Source organism: Myotis lucifugus, unplaced genomic scaffold (genome assembly GCF_000147115.1).
Source record: "Myotis lucifugus unplaced genomic scaffold, Myoluc2.0 scaffold_32, whole genome shotgun sequence".
Taxonomy (NCBI): domain Eukaryota; kingdom Metazoa; phylum Chordata; class Mammalia; order Chiroptera; family Vespertilionidae; genus Myotis; species Myotis lucifugus.
In genome coordinates, this window is record NW_005871080.1 from 8,003,532 (window position 1) to 8,028,796 (window position 25,265).

Below are 25,265 nucleotides of genomic sequence, written 5' to 3' on the forward strand. Positions count from 1 at the left end.
CCAAGTCAGATGCTTTATTTGGCTGTATTTTACTGAAATTCTGCAGATGCTCTGTGGGGTTTAAAAGTCAGCGCTGTGACCAGAAAGAGAACCCTTGTGATCACTACTGTCAGAATGAGGGGATTTGCACTTTAACTGCGTTTAATGAGCCGAGATGCAAGTAGGTTTAACCTTCCACTTACCGCTCCACTTCGTGTGACATCATTTCAGGCCACAGTCCATTGGCTTAAATCATGAACATCCACGTGCATTTCAGTGTATACTTAATCCCCAGGCTCATCTGTGTCATACACACTTAACCTGTGCTTCGCTCACCGACAGTTGTATGCACCATAGTCAGAAAGCCTAGAAATGTAATGGAGGGAATGAACAAGTTCATGAAACTGTCTAATGAAATATATTAGTTAGACTAGTGCTTTGAACTAGAGAAGTATAGAAGCAGGTATTTTTAGACTCTATCGCTATATACCATATTTGGAGTGGTAGTTCTTATTTAGTAACTGACTTTTCACTTCAAGTACTGATGAAAAATACCTTATTTTGTATCCCAAAATTTTACTAGAAATGATCTTACCTTAATCAATAAGACTTCTATACAGAAAAAATGTACCTGCTAAAAATTCTAGAAATTTTGTTTCTGAATAGTTGAAATCAGACTTTCTCAATTCAGTTTGTCATAGCAAACTCATTTCCTCTGAGAAATTTCAAGGACCACTTTTGAGGAAACTATCAACATTCATTACAGTGCAAGTTATCTTTTAATTGTGTATTTGAGCTTTAGAGGTGGGATCATATCTGACACACTCCTTAAGACCCAATGTTGCAAGTAGAAACCCTGATAGGCACCCAAAGTTAGCCCCATGGTGGTGTCTCAGAGTACTTAATAATAGTTTTAAAGCACAATGGTATTTAAATTCAGATGTCTCCTTACCAAAACTCTGCAGTTTTATTCAAAAAGGTCTGTTTTTATTCAAGAAAATGTGATTCTTTATACAATAGTTGGGAAAATATTGGAAGTTATTAAAATAATTGCATAGGAAAATTGGATATTATTTTTTTTCTGGAAGATATTTGAATGTGTTAAACCAATATTTTTAAATAAAACACATCCATAAATACCACTTTAAATTTTAGTCTATAAAATGTACATAAACTATTTCAAGAAATTGATTCATTTCTCAGTTCATACTCAAGTTTAGCAGCTTATGCAGTTGAAGACAGACAACCCTTCTTTAGTCCTACCTTTGCCCTGCCTCTACCCTACATTCCTCCAGGTTTTCAGCAAATATTTATAAGACCCTGAAAGTGTGCTCAATCCTAGATAAGTGAAGATGAAATTAAACCCTAGGCATCAAGGAACTCACTAATTAGAGGGGTTAGGAATTTATAAGCAAGTAATTAATCTATAATAATGTAATTGTGAACACAGTAATAAAAAAACACCCCACAGTGAAATCTTAACAGGGCAAGTGACTCACTCAAAATGGGACATGGGAACATGGAAGACTTTCCAGGGAAGGCAACCTTTTGTTCATGCACCTGATGTAGTTCAGTGAGGTTGGGAAGAACATTCTGGGGGAAAAAGAATAACATAAGCAAAGACACATGTAGGAGACTTAATGGCTAGGGATGGTTTAATATAGCTAGAATTAAGAATGACTATAGAGTTGGCAGATGGAGGGTTGTGAGGCAATAAAACTAGAAAGATAAACTGGAATCCAATTTATGCCATGAGTAAGGGATTCCATAGGATCCTTTAAAGAATAATTAGCCAATGAGATCTGAGGCAGAGGCTTGAGCTGAAGGAGTTTGATTTTGAAGGAGACCTTTGTTGACATGTGGAGGAAAGCCCTTGAAATCAGGGAGGACCACCTATCAAAAGGTATGGCAGCACTTCAGGTGAAAGGTGGTGAGGGCCTGAACCTTGGCAGTGCAACTGAAGGAAAGGACAATGGATTCCTGAATATTTCAGTTAGGAAATCCAGGGTGATCCTTGGCCAAGCATTAATGTAGGTACTTTCATTGCTTCATTTTTAGGACACTGGCAATGCCTGCTCTGGGGCCCAGCCTTCTTTAACCTTGTTCCTCTCTTGCTATTCCCAGGCAAAGCACACATGACATTTCAGGCTCACCCTGCCTTCTCCCCACAAGTAAGCCTCAGGACCATGGCCTGTTCAGAGGCTGCCCATGTCACCAGAATATATCGCTCATGGGCATAGTGGCCCGCAATACTGTTCTCTTCCACATCACACTCTTACCAAGTATCATCAGGGGCAACTGGCCTTCTAAGGTCATAATCAGCTTATCTGATAAACACAGTCAGTAAAATATGTTAATTGGAGGGGCTTGGAGCAAACACCTCTTACTTTCTGTATCTCTATCTACATCTCTGTTTGCATTTGGCTTTATGAAAATTTTGTCTGTGCCTTGGTTTTCTATGCCCTAAAATTTATTCTGATTTCAGGAGTAAAGCTTACTGAATTCCTCAAATCAACTTAAATCTTAAAAGAAGTATAAAAGAGATAATTACATTCTGTTATCATGCATTCATTAATTCATTCACCAAATATGTACTGGGAACCTGTGATGAGTGAGACCCTGGTTAAATTTGAAAGGGGAATGATTAACAGTTAAACTGGTTTAGCAAATACTTTGTGACAGCACTGTGTTAAGTATTTTAAACATTGTATGTATACAATTAGAATATTATGTAATTTTTATTATTAATTGTTATACCCATTTCACTGATAATACCACAGAGGTTATATCCTAGGAAGTGATGGGTGCCTGAAACCTCTGCTTGATTCTTAAGTCCATGTCCTGGTTATCGCTCCTACGTTCTGCTGCCTTTTTTATTCTGTACTAATCCCAAAGTGATTTTCACTTTTGAAGAATTTAATATTCATTTGATTAGATAAATGGGGTTTTTTAAAAAATCAAAATACCGTTTGACAGTTGTTATAATATATATATCACCAAAGTGTTATGGGAAAACAACTGAATAGAGAGATCAACTGAGAGGGGAAAAAAGACTTTATAGACGAACTGATATTTTCACAGTATTTTGAAAAAAAAGTGCAGTGATTTTATAGGGCTAATTACTGAACACATTTCTTGAAAGAGGACTGGCACAGTCAGAGAACAGATCTGAAAGGAAAAGGTGAAGATTGTTGAGAATAGAACACAGGCTGTGTGGCATATTATGATGAAGAGAAAAAAGATATGGAGAAATCAACAAAAATAGAAAGTGCAGAGTAATTATCAAAGAGTAGATTCCTCAAAGTCAAAAGAGTAGAGAGCATCAAAGAATATCAACTTGCAATTAGATGGCAATTATGGGGCATGTCTTGAACACCCTATATGATAGAAACCAGATGGTAGTTGGTTATGTGAAAAGTAAGGAAGTAGAGAAGAATGTAGATTTCTTTCTGAATGTTTGGCTACATTTTAAATGCAGGAAAAACAATGGTAACTTCAAGGAAAAGTGGGATTTTGGAGGAGATATATTTACAACAAGGAAGATAAGTATTCAAGTGGACTTTTCTTTTACTATTGATTAAGGGCCCACTGTTAAGAAACTATGCAGGATGTAGAAATGGTTCAGACACAAATTTTATGTTTGTGTTTTTCTAGAATATGAACATTTTTCTAGCTTTATGATATTTATAATTTATCTGGTACTAAAATATAAATAAATTTTTAAAAAAAAACTGAATAAAAAGTGTATGATCATGTACAATACACAAATTGTTTATCTAAAATAATATTAAGCCCTCAGATTATCTTTCTCCTGGTTGATTCTCCTTATAAGGGTAGATCTTAGGAAACAGATTCAATCCTCAGATTTCAATTGGTAATGGTCATGTATCTTTAGTGAAAAGCTAGTGTGTACTATTTTATCTAAAAGCCATTATGGGAAAATATTTCCTTAACAGATAAGATATAGTTTTGTTGTTAATAAATGTTTCTTTTCTTAATATAATAAAACTATTTAAATTGTGCAGAACTTATACACTTTGCGGTAATCCATAAAGTATTCAGATCTATGGAGGTAGATCTGAATACTTTAAGATTTTTTTCACATAGAAATTTTATTATTGTATCCTTCTAATTAAGGAATAGGTTTGTTCTTTGAAAGCCTTCATTTTTGTATCTTGATGGCCATTGTCACTTACTACTATGTATGATAGAAAAATAAAACTCCAAAAAGAGCCTTAGAAAAAAATGTTTTTTGTTTTTTCATGTTTATTTAGAGAGAGTTTTGATTTGTATTCATGTAGATATATTGATTAATGTTAAACCCACATTTTAAAAAGTCTAATATGTGTTATTTGGCAATGTTTGTAGTGTTCAATAGTTTTTTTTTGTGAGACATTGAATTTTTTAATACTGTGAAGAACTGTTGAACTTGATATCAAGTTAACTGTGTCTTCCTATTTCTAAGATTTCTCACTAGGGTCAGACTTTCATTTATATCATATTTAGTTTCTTTAAAGTATAGAACCACCTTATCAACATTACCTCTCAGCAACATTCGCAGTATTTCACCTTCAGATAATGGATATTTTTTTCTACCCTGTGTCTCCTAACACTATTACCATACTTATACATAGCTGTGGCACATACTGCAGGACCATTCCACAGTTAGGCGTCTTTGTTCAAAGAGCTCACTAAACCCAGATGCCTCTTCATACTTTTTCCTATTTCACTCTTATTATCTCAATAGTTGCAACTCAGGGATTAAAACTTTGTATGTGGCATGTGGCAAGTGAATAGTAAATATGAATTGACTTGAACTTAACTAGTTTTTCAAGAGAGAATTATCTGATTTAGTGAGAAAAATATATTTATAATAGATAATGTATATACTTATATATTATTTTATATACTAGAGGCCCGGTGCACAAAAATTTGTGCACTTCGTGGGGGGGGGGGGTCCCTCAGCCAGGCCTGTGCCCTCTCGCATTCTGGGACCCCTCAAGGGGATGACCACCTGCTGGCTTAGGCCTACTCCCTGGGGGATTGGGCCTAAGCTGGCAATCAGACATCCCTCTGGCAGCCTTTGGGGGATGTCCACTTGCCAGCGGGGAACAGACCTAAGCTGCAGTCGGACATCCTTAGAGCTGCTGAGGAGGCAGGAGAGGCTCCCACCACCACCGCTGTACTGGCAGCCATCAGTCTTGCTTGTGGCTGAGCAGAGCTCCCCCTGTGGGAGTGCACTGACCACCAGAGGACAGCTCCTGCATTGAGCGTCTGCCCCCTGGTGGTCAGTGTGTGTCATAGTGACCAGTCATTCCCAGTCTTTCTGCTGTTAGGGTCAGTTTGCATATTACCCTTTTACTATATAGGATAGTGGCCTGGTGCATGGGTGGGGGCCAGCTGGTTTGCCCTGAAGGGTGTCCCGGAACAGGGTGGGGGTCCCGCGTGAGTGCCTGGTCAGCCTGGGTGAGGGGCTGATGGCTGTTTGCAGCTGGTCACACCCCCTTCAGGGTGGAGATCCCCACTGGGGTGCCTGGCCAGTCTGGTTGAGGGGCTGAGGGCCGTTTTCAGGCTGGCCGGCAACTGAAGCTCCCAGCCTCTCCTTTCTTTCTTTCTTTTTTTTTTATTCTGGGATTTATTTACCTTCTATAATTGAAACTTTGTTGCCGTCACTGGAGCTGAGAGCCGAGAGGCTCCTGCTTGCTCCAGCTCTGTGGCCACGGCCTGCTGAAAGCAGGTATCTGGGGTTTGTTTAGCTTCTATAATTGAAACTTTGTTGCTTTCGGAGCTCAGAGCCAGGCCGTGGCAGGCGGGGAACCTTGGCTTCCTCCATCACTGGAGCAAGCAAGCCTCTTGCTCACTTCAGCTGTGTGGCTGTCGGCTGCCATCTTTGTTAGTGGTTAATTTGCATATCACACTGATTAGCCAATGGGAGGCATAGCAAAGGTACGGTCAATTACCATGTTTGTCTGTTATTAGATAGGATTATATCAGGGTTCTCCACACAAACAGAACCAAACTCCATATACATTTAAAGAAGGGGATATTGATTTATTATAAGAACTGCCTCATACAATTATGGAGGCCTAAAAGTCCCTCAATCTACTGTCAGCAAGCTGGAGCATTCGGTTCAAACGTGAAGATGTCAGAACTAAAGGAACTGATAGTGTACATAAGTCTGAGTACAACAGTCCAAGACCCAGGAGTGTTGATGTATGAGAGCAGGAGAAGATGATATCTTAGCTCAAGCAGGGAGAGTGAATGTGCCTTTCCTCTGCCTTTGTCCTCTATTCAGACCCTCAATGGATTGTATAGTGTCCACCCTCATAGGTGAGGTTGATCTTCTCTACTCAATCTATAGATTCAAATGCTAATCTCTTCCACAGACATACCTAGAATTAATGTTTTACCAGCTACCTGGTCATCCTTTAACCCAGTCAAGTTGTCAAATAAAATTAACACACACACACACACACACACACACCATGTATTAATAAACTTATGGGCTTAAATTACCACTGTTTAAGGACTCATGAGAAAATATAGTAGCCCTAACCGGTTTGGCTCAGTGGATAGAGTGTCAACCTGTGGACTGAAAAGTCCCAGGTTCGAGTTGTGGGCACATCCCCAGTAGAAGGTGTGCAGGAGGCAGCTGATCAATGTTTCTAACTCTCTATCCCTCTCCCTTCCTCTCTATAAAAATTCAATAAAATATATTTTTTAAAAGAAAATATAGTAAAGGACAATGAGTTGATCAGGGATTTCTCCCTCTAGAATTTTCTCTTCTGCTGTCTGGTTTTTGAATGAAGATTCAAATCCTGATTCTGCTCGCATGGCTCTCTGTATTGACAGTACCAGAGGGATCCATTTATTGGCTAGTATCACCACATCAAAGTCAGTGAGACAGATAGTAAGTTCTGTCGACTCTGCAAGATTCAGTGAGTGGAAAGTGGATGGATTTTGAAGTCATGTTTACCTGGATTCATTCACTCCTCAAATTATTTTTTGGTGGCCTGTTGGCCTCTCTAAACCTTAGATGTTTCTTCTTTCAGAAGATGATTCTAATATGCACAAGTAAGAATTTCCACAGGAAAGAAATGTTATATGAGCACATATAAGATTAATCTGAAAACCTGTGTTTAGAGCCAGACACTATGTCCTTTATTTCTGCATAATTAGATGTTTCCATACCATAACGGTGGCTCCAGAATTACAGCTATCATGTACTTTTCAATCTTGGTGGCATAATACTTGCATATGATTTTATTTTAAGTAACTTGTTGAAGTTCTCTTGGATATCTCACATGCTAGCTCCTGTCTTTGGCAAGCATCTCTTAGCTGAGATCTTAGCACTGTAGTTAGAATAGCAAAGATTTGAAAACTCCATATTTCTTTTTTGTACACACTGTATTTTTCTGACTTTTGTTCACACTATAATTTTTTGTTTTGTTTTTGATAAATCACTCAGGGTTCTCTAGTCTCCGAAAGTAAACTAAGTCAACAATTTCTTCATTTGGACAAGCTTTAGTACGGAAAGTATTACTTCTCAGACTAGAATAAAATAACTCCTCAATGACAATGTTACATACATTTTCCTCAAGGCATTATTTTTTAGACTATAGATATTTATTTTAGAAGTAAAAATTAGTAATTCTGATAAATTTTCAAATCCACAGATGTCTTAGTAATAACCAGTTAAATACTTGATTTCTATGCATTCAGTTTCTTTATGCTAATATACATTTGCAGAGTACTCTACACTAAAATAAGATCACATGATAAATACTTTTATGTTTATTTACTTTGCAGAACATTATGGCATCATTCCCTGTTAATGGAGAGCTTTTATTCATTTTTTAACATATTTTTTATTGATTTCAGAGAGGTAGGGAGAGGGAGAGAGAGATAGAAACATCAATGAGAGAGAATCATTGATCGGCTGTCTCCTGCATGGCCCCTACTGGGGATCGAGCTCCCAACCCAGATATGTGTCCTTGACCAGAATCGAACCCAGGACCCTTCAGTCCATAGGCTGACACGGTATCCACTGAGCCAAACCAGCCAGAGCGAGAGCTTTTATTCTTAATGGTAGCCCATTTTTCAATTGTTTGTATTTTCCTTGCTTTATTTAATTAATCACATTTCATTCAATAATAAGGTGTGTGTTTTTGTTTTTGTCTCTTTTGTTAACTATTTTTTCCTAAGGGTGAAAACATGTGTGTGTAAATATATTTATACTTTTCCATTAGTTTTCTAGAATTAACACCCAGAAATAGAAATACTGGGTCCAAAAGTATAGACTTTATGAATCAAACTAGCTATGATTTGGGGCAAGTTACATCATCTCTTTGTGTCACATTTTCCCTGTCAGTAAAGTAATAAGTTTGGAATAATTGTTCACTAATACAAGCCTGTAAAGTACATTGTATTAAAATCTGCACACCAACTAAGTTTTTGTTTAGAAACTGGTTTAAAATTGGGTCACAGTCACAACCCCAGATACACATTTGCCCCAAATCTAAAATACCTATGAAGACACTGAGAAAATAAAGACTACCACTGGCCACAAAATTATGACTAACAGAAAATCTGTTATTAACACTATGTGGTAACTAAGGAGCTAATCATAAAATTTTTGGCTCACAAATACTTATGTTTAATTTTTCTCTATGCTTTTATAATTTATTTTCCTGATACTTCAAATAATATACCAGGTTATATCTAGGTATGTAAGTAGCCTATTTATGCTTAACTTCAAGAAAGATAATAAACCTGTTAGTCTATTTCTTATTATAACCCCTGTCTATTTTGTCCACATTCTACAAGAACTAGAATTCCAGGTGTCTGCCCTTTCATTTGTTCATACTTTGCCCTTTTAGATGACAAAAACACTGCCAATATTCTGTTCTCATATTTATTCATCAAAAAATATTTATTGAACATCTACTATATACCAGACAACATTCTAGGCACTGAAGGACAAATCAGTGAACAAAACAGAGGTAAATAATTGACTTGTGTAGCTTAAAGTTTGATGATATTTGTTATTGGTGGAATTTGAGTAATACATTTTAAAAAATGTTTTTCCTATAACTCACATTCTCTTTTAAAGAGAGAAGAAAAAGTCGGTTTTTAAGGTCATTTGTATAATCTAAAAAGGGAGAACCAAAAAGGTCTTACTTTGATATTACATTGCTTGTGATATCATATCAATTTAGGCACTCACTGTTTGAAAATGACAATGTGGCAAAATTCCAACACATTTCTTACAGGATATGTTATTGCTTCTTGCCCAAAGCAAGAACAATTCTTCATGTAGTCCAAAGCAAGAGGGCATTGCTTGTTTTATATTTTACTTCTTAATTTCAAGCAAAAGCTTTAAATAACTTTTATTTTCCCCCCAATCTATTTTTTTCTTTATGATTTGGTTAGACTTATACAGAAATCTGTCTTTTGTTTATTTTTTGGGTGGGGGATGGTTTTCCACAAAATATCTTTCTCTGATCATTCCTACGCTGTCTGTGTTTATATTTTTATACTACTCTATGATATGTCATATTTTATGGCTAGAATTTACCTCTCACCTGGAAATGAAACATATTTTTATAAAATAGGTCTGGGAATGCTGCCTGTTCTACTTTCAACTTACATGTCTGTTTCTTTCTGTCAAATTGTAAATTTCTTCAAGTAAGAGGTTATGTCTGATTCATCTATTTTGCTCCCACAGCTAGCATGTACTCTGCATGTAATATGTTCTTAATTGTTGCTAAAAATAACATCTTGGATCCTGTATTGGATTGTGAGATCTGATAGCCTCTGATGTGGTCATCTTTCTCATACCACATCTCTTTTTTAATTAATTTCCAAAATCCCCAAGTCAAACAAAATAGAAAAGGGATTCTTCTTCTTATATTTTTTATCATCTTTATGACACCTTCTAAAACTACCACCATGTGTTTCCTGAATGTTCTAAACTCAGATAAAATATCTCTCTAGATAAAGACCCAAATGGGCTTAATTTATCATCATAACCTCTTAAGAAAACATCTTACTCATTTTTTATCTCTTCTACTTGCCTTTTGTTTATGTGTGATTTTACTATGGAACTATATCCGAAAAATGGATAGAAAATAGGAGGAAAGTAAGGTATAGCTCTTGCCCTTGAGGGCCTCTGATTCTATTTAAGGAAAAAAAGATGAGCGAGAAGGAATATGGCAGGGGTCCTGGGGATTGGAGGGCTATGGGATAAATGGTTCTCGTGAAGGAGTATTGGATGGTGAATAAATTCCAAGGAGCATAGAATGCTTAGCTAGGAATCTGAAATCTATTCTTAAGCAGTAGGAAGACACTAGTAACTTTACAATATGAAGTATCACAATCATATGAATGTTTTAGAGAGGTCTGGGTGTTATGGTGCTAAGCTGGAACAAAAAGCCATAGGTTTGAAAAGTAAACTTTAAAATGAATGCCAATATGCCATGTAACAAAGTTGTTGTTTTCGTTGTTTTCAATTTAAAAAATGGCTCTTTAAGAGTTAGTGCCCAGCCCATGTGGCTCAGTGATTGACCATTGACCTATGAACCAGGAGGTCACGGTTCAATTCCCAGTCAGGGCACATGCCCAGGTTGTGGGCTCGATACCCAATGTGCAGGAGGCAGGCAGTTGATCAATGATTCTCTCTCATCATTGATGATTCTATCTCTCTCTCCCTCTCCCTTCCTCTCTGAAATCAATAAAAATATATTTCAAAAATGAATAAGTAGATAAGAGTTGTTTGTTAGTAAATAGTGCACAAAGAAGATACAAGTGATAGAGGACATTATATCTTGGGATTACAGTTTGTTTGTTTAGTTTTTGTTCTTTCACCTCTTTTGTCACCTTATTGGGGCAATACTAAGAGTGTTCTTCCTAAGACTGTTTTGAGGATTAAGACTTGTAACATATGTAAAGAACATAGAGTATTGTCTTTAACATGTAAAAAAAAAAGTAGCCCTCACTGGTTTGGCTCCATGGATAGAGCGTTGGCCTGCAGACTGAAAGGTCCCAGGTTTGATTCCTTGGTTGCAGGCACCTCCCCAGTAGGAGGTGTGCAGGAGGCAGCTGATCGATGTTTCTCTCTCATCAATGTTTCTAGCTCTCTATCCCTCTCCTTTCCTCTCTGTAAAAAATCAATAATATATATATGTATATATATAATTTTTTTTGAAAAGTAACATCTTAAAGCCCTTGTAATAGACCAAATATAAAATTATAAGACCCTGGTATAATTTGGTGTCTGGGAATTTGAAGAAGAAAAATGAAGTGTGGATTTTTTTCAGTTCCTGTTAATAAAAGTGAGGTGAAATAGGGCCTAAGTAAAAAGTTAGGAGTTCAATGTTAGCCATGGTCACAGTGACTGTGAAGAGAGCTACAATAAGTAAAGTCCTCTGAGGAATACCGTAGAAAAGGACTGCGTTACCCTAGAAAACACACAGGAGAATTAGCTTTTGAAACATTTCTGAAGAAGCTTCTTAAAATGCAGAAGGATACAAAAGTGAATTCATAAGTACCGAAGGGACATTCATTATGAGAGTGATGTGTGTTAGGCATTGTGTTCTTTCCCTTGGTTTTGTGATTGTTCCCATCTAATTATTTTATTAAAAGTTCAGCGTAAGTCCTTAGGGTGAGAAACATACAAGGAAATGTACAGGTGCCACAGAAGTCTTTGTTGGAACTTTGGGGAAGATAATGATTTCTGTTTCTGTCACAATTTTAAAAAGGTAGGGATTATCATCTTATATTAAAACAGCTAAAGAAGGCAGTGGCTTCTCAAAATATTGGTGTAGCAGAAAGGAAACTGGTGTTTCTTTCCCCTGGTCCTGCTGTCAGGCTGAGCTGCCGCACTCCTGCATGTGGACCAGGGACCTTGTCGCCCATAGAGAATATCTGGGAGGAGCCCGAGGGAGCTGTCCTGAGTGATTTTAAGCAGATCACAAGTTTTCAGCAGGGGTATTGAGCAATTCAACTTTACAGCCTGTGCTGCCCACATTTCAAGGGCCAGGTCACTGCATGTCCCTTATTTGTTTTCTGCCCCTTGACATGTTTTCAAAGCACAAAATATGAAATGTGCATCTCTTTTGGAGCAGTAAGGCCACGGAAACCTGTCACATCAATATCTGTCCGTTATGATCCCAGGTAATAAGTTGTAGCTTGCTCTAGCTTTCATTTACTTTTGTCTTTACATCCCTTACCTTTTGAGTCACATTCATGGCTGGTCATACCATGGGGGGGAAAATCAAAACACAGATGTCACATTTTCCTGGACAGTTTAAAGTCCAGTTTGTGCTTTGAGAATATAATTGGCACTGCCTAACGAAGAACAGTTATCATGTAGTTATACACTGGGCAGCTATTGTTATGAAAATTTGATATATTCACATTATTTTCCCTTGATTTGGGGGCCTGTTCTTGATCTTTAAGCAGCAAATCAGAATAATCAAAGAACCAAATATAATATAAATACACTAGAGGCCCAGTGCACAAAATTTGTGCATGGGGGGGTTGTCTCTCAGCCCAGCCTGCATCCTCTCCAATCTGAGACCCCTTGAGGGATGTCCGACTGCCCACTTAGGCCTGATCCCGATGGGCAGTCAGACATCTCTCTCACAATCCAGGACTGCTGGTTCCTAACCACTCCTCTGCCAGCCTGATCGATACCTAACTGCTCCCCTGCTGGCCCAATTGCCCCTAACTGCCCTCCCCTGTCGGCTTGGTCTCTCCTAACTACCCTCCCCTGATCACCCACAACTGCCCTCCCCTGCTGGCCATCTTGTGTCCACATGGGTGTGGCCATCTTTGACCACATGGGGGTGGCTATCTTGTGTGTTGGAGTGATGGTCAATTTGCATATGACCTCTTTATTAGATAGGACATTATTTTCATGTGTGTAATTGTTACTTCTTTAACAATTTAAAAAGTTCCCCTCTATTAAACTGCTTTCCCATATTTTTAATTAAATTTATTGGGTGACATTGGTTCATATAGATTTAAATTGTACATTTCTATGATATATGATCTGTATATTGCATTTTGTATCTATCACCCACAGTCAAATCATCTCTCATCACCATACATTTGTGCCCCTTTAACCTTTACTGTCCCCACACCCCCTTCCCTCTGGTATCCATCCTACTTTTGTCTGTGTCTATGAATGCAAGCTTTATAACCCACATAGGAGTGAAATCATATGGTTCTTACCTTTTCTGACTGACTTATTTTGCTTAGCATAATAGTCTCAAGATCCACCCATGCTGTCTCAAATGGCAGTATTTCATCTTTTCTTGTGGCTGAATAGTACTCATTGTATATATGTACCACATCTTTATCCAACCCTCTATCAAAGGACACTTTGTCTCCATGTCTTGGCTTCTGTAAATAATGCTGCAATGAACATAGGGGTGCATATGTCTTTGCAAATAAATGTTTTCAAGTTTTTGGATAGATACCCAGAAGAGGTATTGCTGGGTCATATGGTAATTCTATTTCTAATCTTTTAAAAATATATTTTATTGATTTTTCTTTACAGAGGAAGGGAGAGGGAAAGAGAGTTAGAAACATTGATGAGAGAGAAACATCAATCAGCTGCCTTCTGAACACCCCCTACTGGGGATGTGCCCATAACCAAGGTACATGCCCTTGACCAGAATCAAACCTGGGACCCTTCAGTCCGCAGGCCGATGCTCTATCCACTGAGCCAAACCGGTTAGGGCAATTCCCTAATTTTTTAAGGAGCCTCCATATTATTTCCATAGTGGCTGGACCAGTTTACATTCCCATCAGCAGTGAAAGCCTTATATTTAAGTCTTTGACCTTTTTTCTCTGCAACGTCCCTAACACGTGTTATTGCTTGTCTTGTTGATAATAGCTATTCTAACAGGTGTGACCTAGAATCTCATTGTAGTTTTGATTTGAATTATCCTAATAGTCAGTGAGGTTGAACATATTTTCACATAACTGTTGGCTGTTTGTATGTATTCTTGGGAGAGGTGTCTGTACAGGTCCTCTGCCCATTTTTTTTTTATTGCTAAAAGTATTACAAAGGGTATTACATATGTGTCCTCCCCCCCCCCCCGCCCTTGATTGGATTGTCTGTTTACTTGGTGTTAAGTTGTATGAGTTCTTTAGATATTCTGGATATTAACCCCTTGTCAGAGCTGTGGTTTGCAAGTATCATCTCCCATTTGGTATCTTGCCTTTTTATTTTGTTGTTGGTTTCTTTTGCCATGCAGAGTCAGTTTAGGTTGATATAGTCCATTAATTTATTTTTGCCTTTACTTCCCTTTTGGGTCAAATTCATAAAATGTTCTCAACAACCAAGTTTCATAAACTTAGTACCTACATTTTCTTCTTTGTACTTTTTTGTGTCAGATCTTATATTTAATTCTTTGACCCATCTATAATAATAAAAGGGTAATATGCTAATTAGACTGGACATCCTTCTGGACGTAGCTGAGTTCAGAGGGAAGCCCAGGTCCTGGGTGCCAGAGGGAAGTCGGTGCTGGCAGCTGGGGGAAGGAAGATCTACTCTTGCACAAATTTCGTGCATCAGGCCTCTAGTTTTTAAACAATTTTTGTACAAGAGGACAAGCCATAATCTAGTTTTATTCTTTTGCATGTGACATTCCAATTCTCCAAACACCATTTATTGAAGAGTCTTTTTTTTTCTCCATTGTGTGTTTTTGGCTCCTTTGTCAAAAATTATCTGCCCCATATACTTGTGGTTTTATTTCTGGGGTCTCAAATCTGTTCCATTGATCTGTGTGTTTTTTGTTCTGTCAATACCATGCTGTTTTGATTATCATAGCTCTGTAGTATAATTTGAATTCCGGTAGTATGATACTTCCAGCTTTGTTCTTTTTTCACAGGATTGCTTTGGCTATTTGGTGTCTTCTGTGGTTCCATAAAAATCTGACAATTTTTTTGTTCTATTTCTTTAAAGAACGGCACTGGGATTTTGATAAGGATTGCGTTAAATCTATATGTTGCTTTGGCTAACATGGCCTTTTGACTATGTTGATTCTTCCAATCCATGAACATGAAATATTTTTTTCTACTTCACTGTGTCTTTTTCAATTTCTTTTAGTAGTGCTTCTAGTTTTCAGTATATAGATCCTTCACATCTTTCATTAAGTTTATTCCTCGGTATTGTATTCCTTTGGTTGTGATTGCAAAAGACATTTTTTTTACTTCTTTTTCTGAAGTTTCAATAATGAATGTTAGTATATAGGAAAGCAATGGATTTCTATACATTAATTTTGTATCCTGTAGCTTTACTGTATTTGTTTATTGTTTCTAATAGTTTTTCTGGAGGATTCTTTAAGGTATTCTATATACAGAATCATGTCATCTGCAAAAAGTGACACTTTACTTCTTTTTTTCCCAATTTGGATGACTTTATTTATTTCTCTTCTTGCCTTATTGTTCTGGCTAAGATTTCCAAAACTGTTAAATAAGGGTGGTGAGACATCCTTGTCTTGTTCCTGATTTTAGAGAAAAAGTTTTCAGTTTTTCCCCACTGGGTGTGATATTGGCTGACGGTTTATCATCTATGATCTTTATTATATTGACGTACTTTCCTTCTATATTCATTTTACCGAGTGTTTTAATCATAAATAGATGCTGTATATTATCAAATGCTTTTACTGCATCTATTGATAAGATCATATAATCTTTATCCCTTGTTTTGTTAATGTGGTGTATTACATTGATTGATTTGCTTATGTTAAACCACTCTTGTGCCCCTGCAATAAACCCCACTTGATCATGGTGTATTATTTCTTAAACGTATTGTTGTATTTGATTTGCTAGTATTTTGTTTAAGATTTTTGCATCTTTATTCACCAGAGATATTGGTCTATAGTTTTCTATTCTAGTGTTATTCTTGCCAGGTTTTGGTATCAGAGTTATGTTGGACTCAAAATGTGTTAGAAAGTATTGCCTCTTCTTCAGTTTTTTGGAAGAGTTTGAGAAGGATAGGTATCAAATCTTCTTTGAATGTTTGGTAGAATTCACTTGTGAAGCCATCTTGTCCTGGACTTTTATTTGGGGGGAGGTTTTTGATAGTTGTTTTAATTTCTTCAGTGTTTATCAGTATATTTAGATTTTCCATTTCTTCATGATTCAGTCTAGGAAGGTTATATATTATCCAGTGCACATGGAGCATTCTCAGGCATACCGTATGTTGGGTCACAAAACTAGCCTCAACAAATTCAAGAAGATTGAATTTATACCAAGCATATTCTCTGACTACAATGTTTTGAAATTCAAGTCAACTGCAAAAATGAAGTAAAGAAACCCACAGTTATGTAGAGATTAAACAACCCATGACTAAGAAAAGACTGGGTGAAAGAAGAAATTAAAGGTGAGATCAAAATATATATGGAGACAAATGAGAATGATAATATAACAATATCAAAAGTTCCAGGATGCAGCGAAAGCAGTGATAAGAGGGAAGTTTATATCATTAAAGGCTTATCTAAAGAAACAAGAAACATCCCCAGTAAACAACCTAACACCACATCTTAAAGAACAGCAACAACAACAAAAAGAACAAATGCAACCCAAAGCAGCAGAAGAAATGAAATAATAAAAATTAGAGAAGAATTGAACATAATAAAGAACAAAAAGACTAATCAAAAATTATCACAACCCAAAGCAGCAGAAGAAATGAAATAATAAAAATTAGAGAAGAATTGAACATAATAAAGAACAAAAAGACTAATCAAAAATTATCACAACAAAGAGCTGGTTCTTTAAAAAGATTAATAAAATGGACAAACCCCTGGCTAGACTCACTGAGAAAAAAAAAAGATTCATATAAACAAAATCAGAAATAAAAGAGAAAAAGTTACCACAGACATCATGGATATACAAAGGCTCATATTAGAATGCTATGAAAGATGATATGACACCAAATTCATAACCTAAAAGAAATAGATAAGTTCCTAGAAATGTATAAACTTTCCCATATTTTACTGTTGTAAAAGCAAACACAGATTTCAGATGCTTTTAACAAAAAAGGTTTATTTCTTGCTCCATATCCCAAGTCAGGGACAAGTCAAGAAAACTAAACTGCAACAGATTTCCATGTCAAAGTTTCCATCAGATAAGCACCTTTAGAATTGTTGTAATTGGAAAAAATTAGCATTTCTCAGTTGGCAGAAGCATGGGACAAGAACTAAAGAGTGCACAGTTTATATCATTGAAGATGTAATATTTTTACATGCTGGAATGTGACCGTCTATCTGATTTTATACAATGAAGAATGAATGAATGAATGAATGAATGAATGAATGGAGTTGGATATGCCAGACACCCCCATTATAATATGTTTTAGATTTCACCACCCGGCACTGCAGAAGCCCTAAGAAATAGGAAAGGCTTTCAAATTCTTTATTGTTTACTTCTATTTTGTGCTAAAACATAAAATATTCAGGTTGCAAAGTAGTTATCTGTCTGATTGGCACTAAGAATGGAGATTTTCACCACCACCTTCCCACCATGGTTTGGTATGTTTTAAGCCCATTTTGGAATTGGCCATTCATCTTGGCACCACGAAGATAGAGCTTTCTACTCATATTGCAGCATATATGCAGTTTTTCTTCTCACCTTTAACTATAAAATTGTAACCACTGTTTCTAGTGTAATGGCCTACTTTTATGTCTTCAATTACATCCACTGGATTACTTAATACTAATTTTATGATTGTTCCTTTTTCCTTTCAGTTGATGCATGTAATGTATTCAGTTAAGTAGAAATTTTCTACGCACTCTAAAAAACGCTTATACCTTTCCTATCTGCTTTCAATAAAATTTCCTGGGGAGTATCTAGATGGTAAAAGGTTTCCATTACTAGAAATTTCATTTTTTTAATACTTATTCAGTCATGATTCCACACTTCAGTGGCCATTTCTGCTCAAGTCGCCTGCACAGAATTTTATGTTTAAACATTTCTAACTTAAATCACCCAATTTTAACAAACCTCCATTTATGGATAATTTCTTGGCAAACTAGATTTCATCTTTTCTTTTATACTTCTCCTTACCTCCTAAAATAAATCACTTTAAACAATCCATTTTACTAATTTTATTTCATTCACGGTCACCATTTCGATTGAAATTTCTCATTAATTTTTACTTTTCCTAAAGTAATTGTTGGTCAGAGTTTACTGAACATCCCATTATTTTTTTACTTCACCACATTAACACTTCTCAAAAATTAAAAACTCTTTCTGACCAAATTATCTTAATATTAAAATAAGATTAATTTTGTTTTACTAATGTTGTCAGTACTAGCTAACAAAATGATTTAATATAATATGTTTAAAGTAGGCATGATGTTATTACAGAGTTGAATCCAGTGTACTTATGACAACACACACAAATTTAAGATACTACCTAAAGTTGGTCTTTTTTTATTATTATTATTGATTAAGGTATTACATATGTGTCCTTATACCCCATTACCACCCCCCCAGCCCCACTCATGCCCTCACCCCCCTGTTGTCTGTGTCCATTGGTTAGGCCTATATGCTAGCATACAAATCCTTTGGTTGATCTCTCCTCCTTATCCCTACCCTCCCCTACCTTCCCTCTGAGGTTTGACGATCTGATTGATGCTTCTCTGTCTTTGGATCTGTTTTTGTTCATCAGTTTATGTTGTTTATTATATTCCACAAATGAGTTAGATCATGTGATATTTATCTTTCTCTGACTGGCTTATTTCGCTTAGCATAATGCTCTCCAGTTCCATCCATGCTGTTGCAAATGGTAAGAATTCCTTCTTTTTTACAGCAGCATAGTATTCCATTGTATAGATGTACAACAGTTTTTTAATCCACTCATCTGCTGATGGTCACTTAGGCTGTTTCCAAATCTTAGCTATGGTGAATTGTGCTGCTATGAAGAAAAAAAAGGAACCCCATCCGATTTGGCTCAATGACTGTTGGCCTGCAGACTGAAGGGTCCCAGGTTCTATTCAGGTCAAGGGCACATGCCCAGGTTGCAGGCTGGATACCCAGTAGGGGGTGTGCAGGAGGCAACCAATCAATGATTCTCTATCATCATTGATGTTTCAATCTCTCTCTACCTCTCCCTTCCTCTCTCTGAAATCAATAAAAATATATTTTTTTTAAAAAGCAGGGTAATACCTAGTTATTGCCATGTAAGAAGTAACAGTCTAGTGTGAACAGAGAATGTGCTGAATAAATAGAAATTGCAGTACAATATTATATATGAAAAATACCAAATAAGTGAAATATAGAGTAAATTTTGGGGGGAGTTAAAATTGTATTGAGTAATGACAGATGAATTTATAAATGCTGTGTCTTTAAAATTATGATGTGAGCCACATATGTAATTTTAAGTTTCCTAATGGCCACATTTTTAAAAAGTAAAAAACAAAACAAAAAAGGAGAAATTAATTTTAATAATATATTTTGTTTAGCCCAATTTATCCAAAATAGTATTATTTCAATATGCAATTAATATAAAATTATTGAGATATTAATAAAAAAGATATATAAGACACATATACAGGATTTGGAACCAACACAAAATGTAAAGTTGATAGCAAGAAGGATATTAACTTCCTTTAATGACATGTTCCTAACTTTCACTGCCAGAGAGAGATTATTAGGCATTATTGACCAAAAGTCTGAGCCAATGTGTAAGTCTTACAACTTTACTTCTCAAAAAAAGCATTTATTTTCTTTTGTTCAGACAAATTTTGACTTTCTTGTTAAGGAACTGGAATGAGAGAGTAAGAAAAATGACTTATTCCTACTCTTGCATTGAATTAGAAGGATATGGCATTGTCACAGATAACAATGATGAAATAATAACTCCTGTTTTATTTCTACCACTTATTACTATGCCCTTTCAGGAAAACCATTTTAACATACAGTAAATAATTCCAACTTTATACATTATTATAGAAGTTAAATAAGAGCATTTTTTGTATGAAAATACTTAGTATGGGATCTGGCACAAAATTCAGTATATGTAAATTAAATCTTATGCAAAATTTTCATCAAAGTTAGAGTAGAAATTTTTTGAGGCATCGCACAAAAATTATGAATTATTATATATGAAATAATTGTTATCTCCAAAGGTACTACAATAACAGATGAATTCTTGTTTTAAAGTAAAATTAATAAACAGGTGACTAAATATACAAATATCTGTTCAAAATGCAATGATTTTTTTTAACATGTTATAATACTTCTATCTGCCAGGAGAGAGGGCAAAAATGGTGCTGGGGGCTACATCGAGTGTAGAGCTTCAAAATTAGGTCTTTTGTGTTCAAAGAAATCATGGCTCAACCCCAAAGGAGTAAAATTTTCAGAATTAATCAGAAAAATAATATTTTGCAAGTGACTTTTAATTTTCTAATTTTCTTCACCTAGTATATGAACATGCTATTGTATAAATCTGGTGCATAAAACACAATCATATTTTTTATTTATACTGAATGAGATTTTTGAAGCACCAAAATATGCATGGTACTACAAGTTTTCTAAGCATTCTTTAACTCCTGCATGCCATTTTCCCTCTCTGTGTAGAAAGAAAAGGGAATACTAAAGATATTTCTTCTGAATATCTTCATCATCATGGTTAATAAGGGCAGTCTAGCACATATATATGAGGAGAAATTCAATTTTAGATTGCTTTAAAGTTCACTTTTGAATTTTACCTAGGTTAAAAGAGTTTCATGATCTTTATATTTGATGAAAACAGGGAGCAAATATTAATCTTACTATTTTATTTTGAAGTCTTCCCAAAGCAGGCAACTCTAGACCACATTTCTACAAAATAACATGTGTATGTAGTCCAAGTAAGTTGATCATCGTTACACTGAAAGGCAATACATAAGATTTCAAATACACCCTCAGTACTTTATATCTCGTTTCAGTTTTCCTTGTACTAATCACTCTACTCTTTCAAAGCTATCATTATTTTGGACAGTGTAATTATATGTCTTATATTTATGCAATTAAATGTAAAAACTGTTCCTTTGTAAAGATTACATGTTGTTATATATGCCAAACTTATTTTGATATTCTAAAATGTTTATTGTGCTTCCTAGTAATATGTGTTACACAATTGCCTTTACACAAAGATATTTCCCTGTGTCACAGAAAAGTAGAATTGGAACAGATAATACTGTAAAATACAATAACCTCGCAAACTGCTAAAAGACATATAGCCCAGCCCTTGTGGCTCCATGGTTGAGTGTTATTCCAGGCACCAGGAGTTTTCAGAATTCCTGGTCAGGGCACATGCCCAGGTTGAGGGCTCGATCCCAAGTAGGGGGCTTGCAGGAGGCAGCTGATCCCATGTTTCTCTCTCATCAACGTTCCTATCTCTCCCTCTCTCTTCCCCTCTCCGAAATCAATAAAAACAGCTTTTAAAAATGACATAATAGCCCTAACCAGTTTGGCTCAGTGGATAGAGCGTCGGCCTGCGGACTGAATGATCCCAGGTTCGATTCCAGCCAAGGACATGTACCTTGGTTGCAGGCACATCCCCGGTAGGGGGTGTACAGGAGGCAGCTGATGGATGTTTCTCTCTCATCGATGTTTCTAACTCTCTATCCCTCTCCCTTTCTCTCTGTAAAAAATCAATAAAAAATATATTAAAAAATGACATAATAAATTACCTAACAATACAATTCATATAGTAACATTCAGATGAGAATTGGTTACCTAAAATAAAAACCTACTCAGTTTTTTAGGTAGTATGTAAAGAACTTCTACTGATGTTATTTACTCTTTCGCACAATCATGCTAGATATGCATATCGTTATTCCCGTCCTAATTTTTTTTTAATGATTGAATAATATTTGGTATAAGGACAATGTCTGTGGGGATATAATTCTTGAAGTGTGATTTGTGAATTGCTTGCATTAGAGTCACTGTTAAAATGCATATTTCTGGCCACAACTCCAATGTGTTAAATGAAAATTTATGTATATGGGGTTCCAGAATTTGAATTTTAACAATTTTTTTTCCATTTTGTTAATCATTAGTCTAATCTAGAAAATAAATAAAATACCATAAAATATAATTAAGAATATTTTATACATATAACTACAATGGAGTGGAAGAATATAGTTAAGAACATAATGTAACAGGAAACAACCTTTTAAAAAAAATGTCAAATGGCCTAGGTCCTACAGTGGTCGGCAAACTGCGGCTCGCGAGCCACATGCGGCTCTTTGGCCCCTTGAGTGCGGCTCTTCCTAAGCCTTAGGAGTACCCTAATTAAGTTAATAACAATGTACCTACCTATATAGTTTAAGTTTAAAAAATTCGGCTCTCAAAAGAAATTTCAATAGTTGTACTGTTGATATTTGGTTCTGTTGACTGAGTTTGCCAACCACTGGCCTAGGAGAAAAGAGAAAAAGTCAAAAAGAATGTTAAATCAGACAGCTATTGACTTCAGGAAACTGCTAGGAGAAATATTTTCATTTGATGATTAGAAGAAAGAATAATAAATAATTGTTTAGGTAATTAGAATAAGAATCTATCAATTTATCTCTATTTCCCTAATCTAACAATACTTAGTTAAAACTCATGAAAGTATTTAAAAAGTTAAATAACTCAGAGTGGTTTGGTGACCAACACATAAAAAGAAGTGATTTTTCATTGACTCAAGGTGGAAAACAACTGTAGAAAAAGTTTAAAATAAACAATAGACAGGTGTTAATGATGGTGAGGAAAAAAAAGTGGTTTCTTAGAAGGGCCATGCAGGACTAACTTGAAGATAACAGTCCTAGGATGAATAGCAGGGAGCAGCACAGATTAAAGATGACCAAGGCGTGGAGGAATTTTGCTTGAGGAATAAGTAAAAAGAGACAGATGTCAGAAGTATTATAGTCGGCATGATTATGCAAATAATTCAGTGGGGGATTTGGACACATTTTGATGATCTGCACACATTCCAATTCTTAAATGCTTTGCCATTAATGTCTTTGGTCATTGCAGTCTACTCAGAGTGTGAAGACATATGCATTTTTGTAAAAATGATAAAAAATACTTGGTCTTAAATCAACCATTGGGAGAATTTGTGGAGCAACAAATGTCTTAACTAGGAATTTTGTAAAGCAGGCAACAGAAATAATGGTATCTATTTGATTTAATATCTCAAAGGAGTTTTAATTTTGTAAAGCAGGCAACAGGAATAATGGTATCTATTTGATTTAATATCTCAAAGGATTTTTTTTTTAATACTGGAACAAATGTAGAACAGTGTAATGTATCTTATTTTATCTTTGGCCATAAAGCATCCTATATAATCCTATATAATAAAAGGCTAATATGGAAATCGACAGAATGGTGGAACGACCATTCGCTGTGACGTGCACTGACCACCAAGGGGCAGGTGCTCAATGCAGGAGCTGCCCCCTGGTGGTTGGTGCACTCCCATAGGGGGAGCACTGCTCAACCAGAAGATGGGCTCACGGCTGCTGAATGCAGCAGTGGTGGCAGGAGCCTGTCCCACCTCCGCAGCAGTCGGACATCCCCTGAAGGCTCCCGGACTGGGAGAAGGTGCAGGCCAGGCTGAGGGACCCCCTCCCCCACCTAGCGCATGAATTTCATGCACCAGGCCTTAGTTATTTAATAAGGAGTATGGAGAACCTTACAAGGTGATCACCAACTGATTAAAATGTATAACTGTTAATTATTTTTCAGCACAATCTTTCAGAGTTATTTCCAGTATGAATAAATAAAATATTTCCTGCAGTTTAGGGAATTTAAATGTACCTCCATTTGAAAGATAGGAGCATTATGACTACTAACAGGTTCTTGCTTTTATCTCTTATGAATACAGTTCTGGGTCTAAGCTATGGGTAAAATAAGAAATCAATCAACATTGTTAACATAATCCATAAATTTGGAATAAGAATCATACTATCTTTATCGTTTTTGTTTAAAAATATCTCTGCTCTTTTAAAGTTCCAGTGGCACATACTTTATGACTTGCAAAAGTACTTAAAATGCATGATGTTTATATCAGAACAGAATCTGGTCAATTAGCATCTAATCTTCCAATTTCTGAGCATTTTCATTTTCTGACTTTCAAGCATCTTAGAGTAATGATGAGCCCCCAGGAGTTCTTTTTATCTAGTAACATAGTTTATCTTAAGTCATTCCTCTTATTTAACATGAACCCTGCTTTAGGTTTTTTTCTTTTAATTAAAGAAGGTAGTATAAAGAGCAATTTTTGGCATTTTAATCAGTAATCTATAATAATAAAAGGATAATATACTAATTAGACCGGACGATCTTCCTGATGAAGCTGGGGCTGTGAGGGCCGAGGCGGTCATGTGGTGGGCGGGGGCCAAGGCAGATGAGGCAGCTAATGCTGTGGCAGGGGGCGAGCCCCTTACACGAATTTCGTACATCAGGCCTCTAGTTCAATATAATTGCACAAAAATAGCCTTATACAACATCAGCAATATAATACAATTACTAAAGCAATCAGCATTATTCTTTTAATCAGAGCTTTAAAACTTTCTCAGTGGTCCGTTAGGAAGATTTGACAAATATAAAGCAAAAAGAATTTTTCAATGATCAGAATTCACTCCAACAACATATTTGCAAAGTCTTACTAAACATCTTATTGTAAATTATCTGTGGACTATGTCAAGCATTTAAAACTGTGAAGAACTGGAACAAATTTCTCAATCATTCATCTGAAAAACCACAACTGAGAAAGAAAAGTGACTTTTTAAAATATTATATTTTTATTGTGTCCACTTTATTATAATTCCTTGAAAAATGTGCTCATTCCATTGCCTCACTTTAGTAATATGGACAACGTCATAAGCGTGGCCTTAAAATTTATTTACCTACTTTAATGATTGACTTATAGTATGGTATATAATAAATGTGATTTGTAGGAAAAAATATATATGTATAAGCTTTTTATAAAAATATTGAACAAAAAAGTTAGGATAATGTACGCGATAGCCTAACCATAATATAGTGATATTAACTTCCATTTAAATCATGCTCCATATTCATAGTTTGACAATATAATTATTCATCAAATAACTATGTTTAATAGTATTACTATTAATAATTATGCTAAAGTTAATATATGCATTTATGAAACAAATTTTAATTTTCATGATTTGAGTTTATCGGCAATAATGATTTTATGAAATATTGTCCTTGTATTCGAGCAGCCAGTATTGTCTTCTTGAATATCCCAAACAATGAACATGACATCACCAAAGCCTCGT

The 25,265-nt window shown here is 35.7% G+C and overlaps 1 protein-coding gene across 1 annotated transcript in view; it reads left to right on the plus strand.

Moving 5' to 3' along the window:
- LRP1B (LDL receptor related protein 1B) overlaps positions 1-25,265 on the plus strand; it is a 1,324,618-nt gene that overhangs the window by 1,281,894 nt on the left and 17,459 nt on the right. The gene's annotated exons all lie outside the window — the stretch shown is intronic.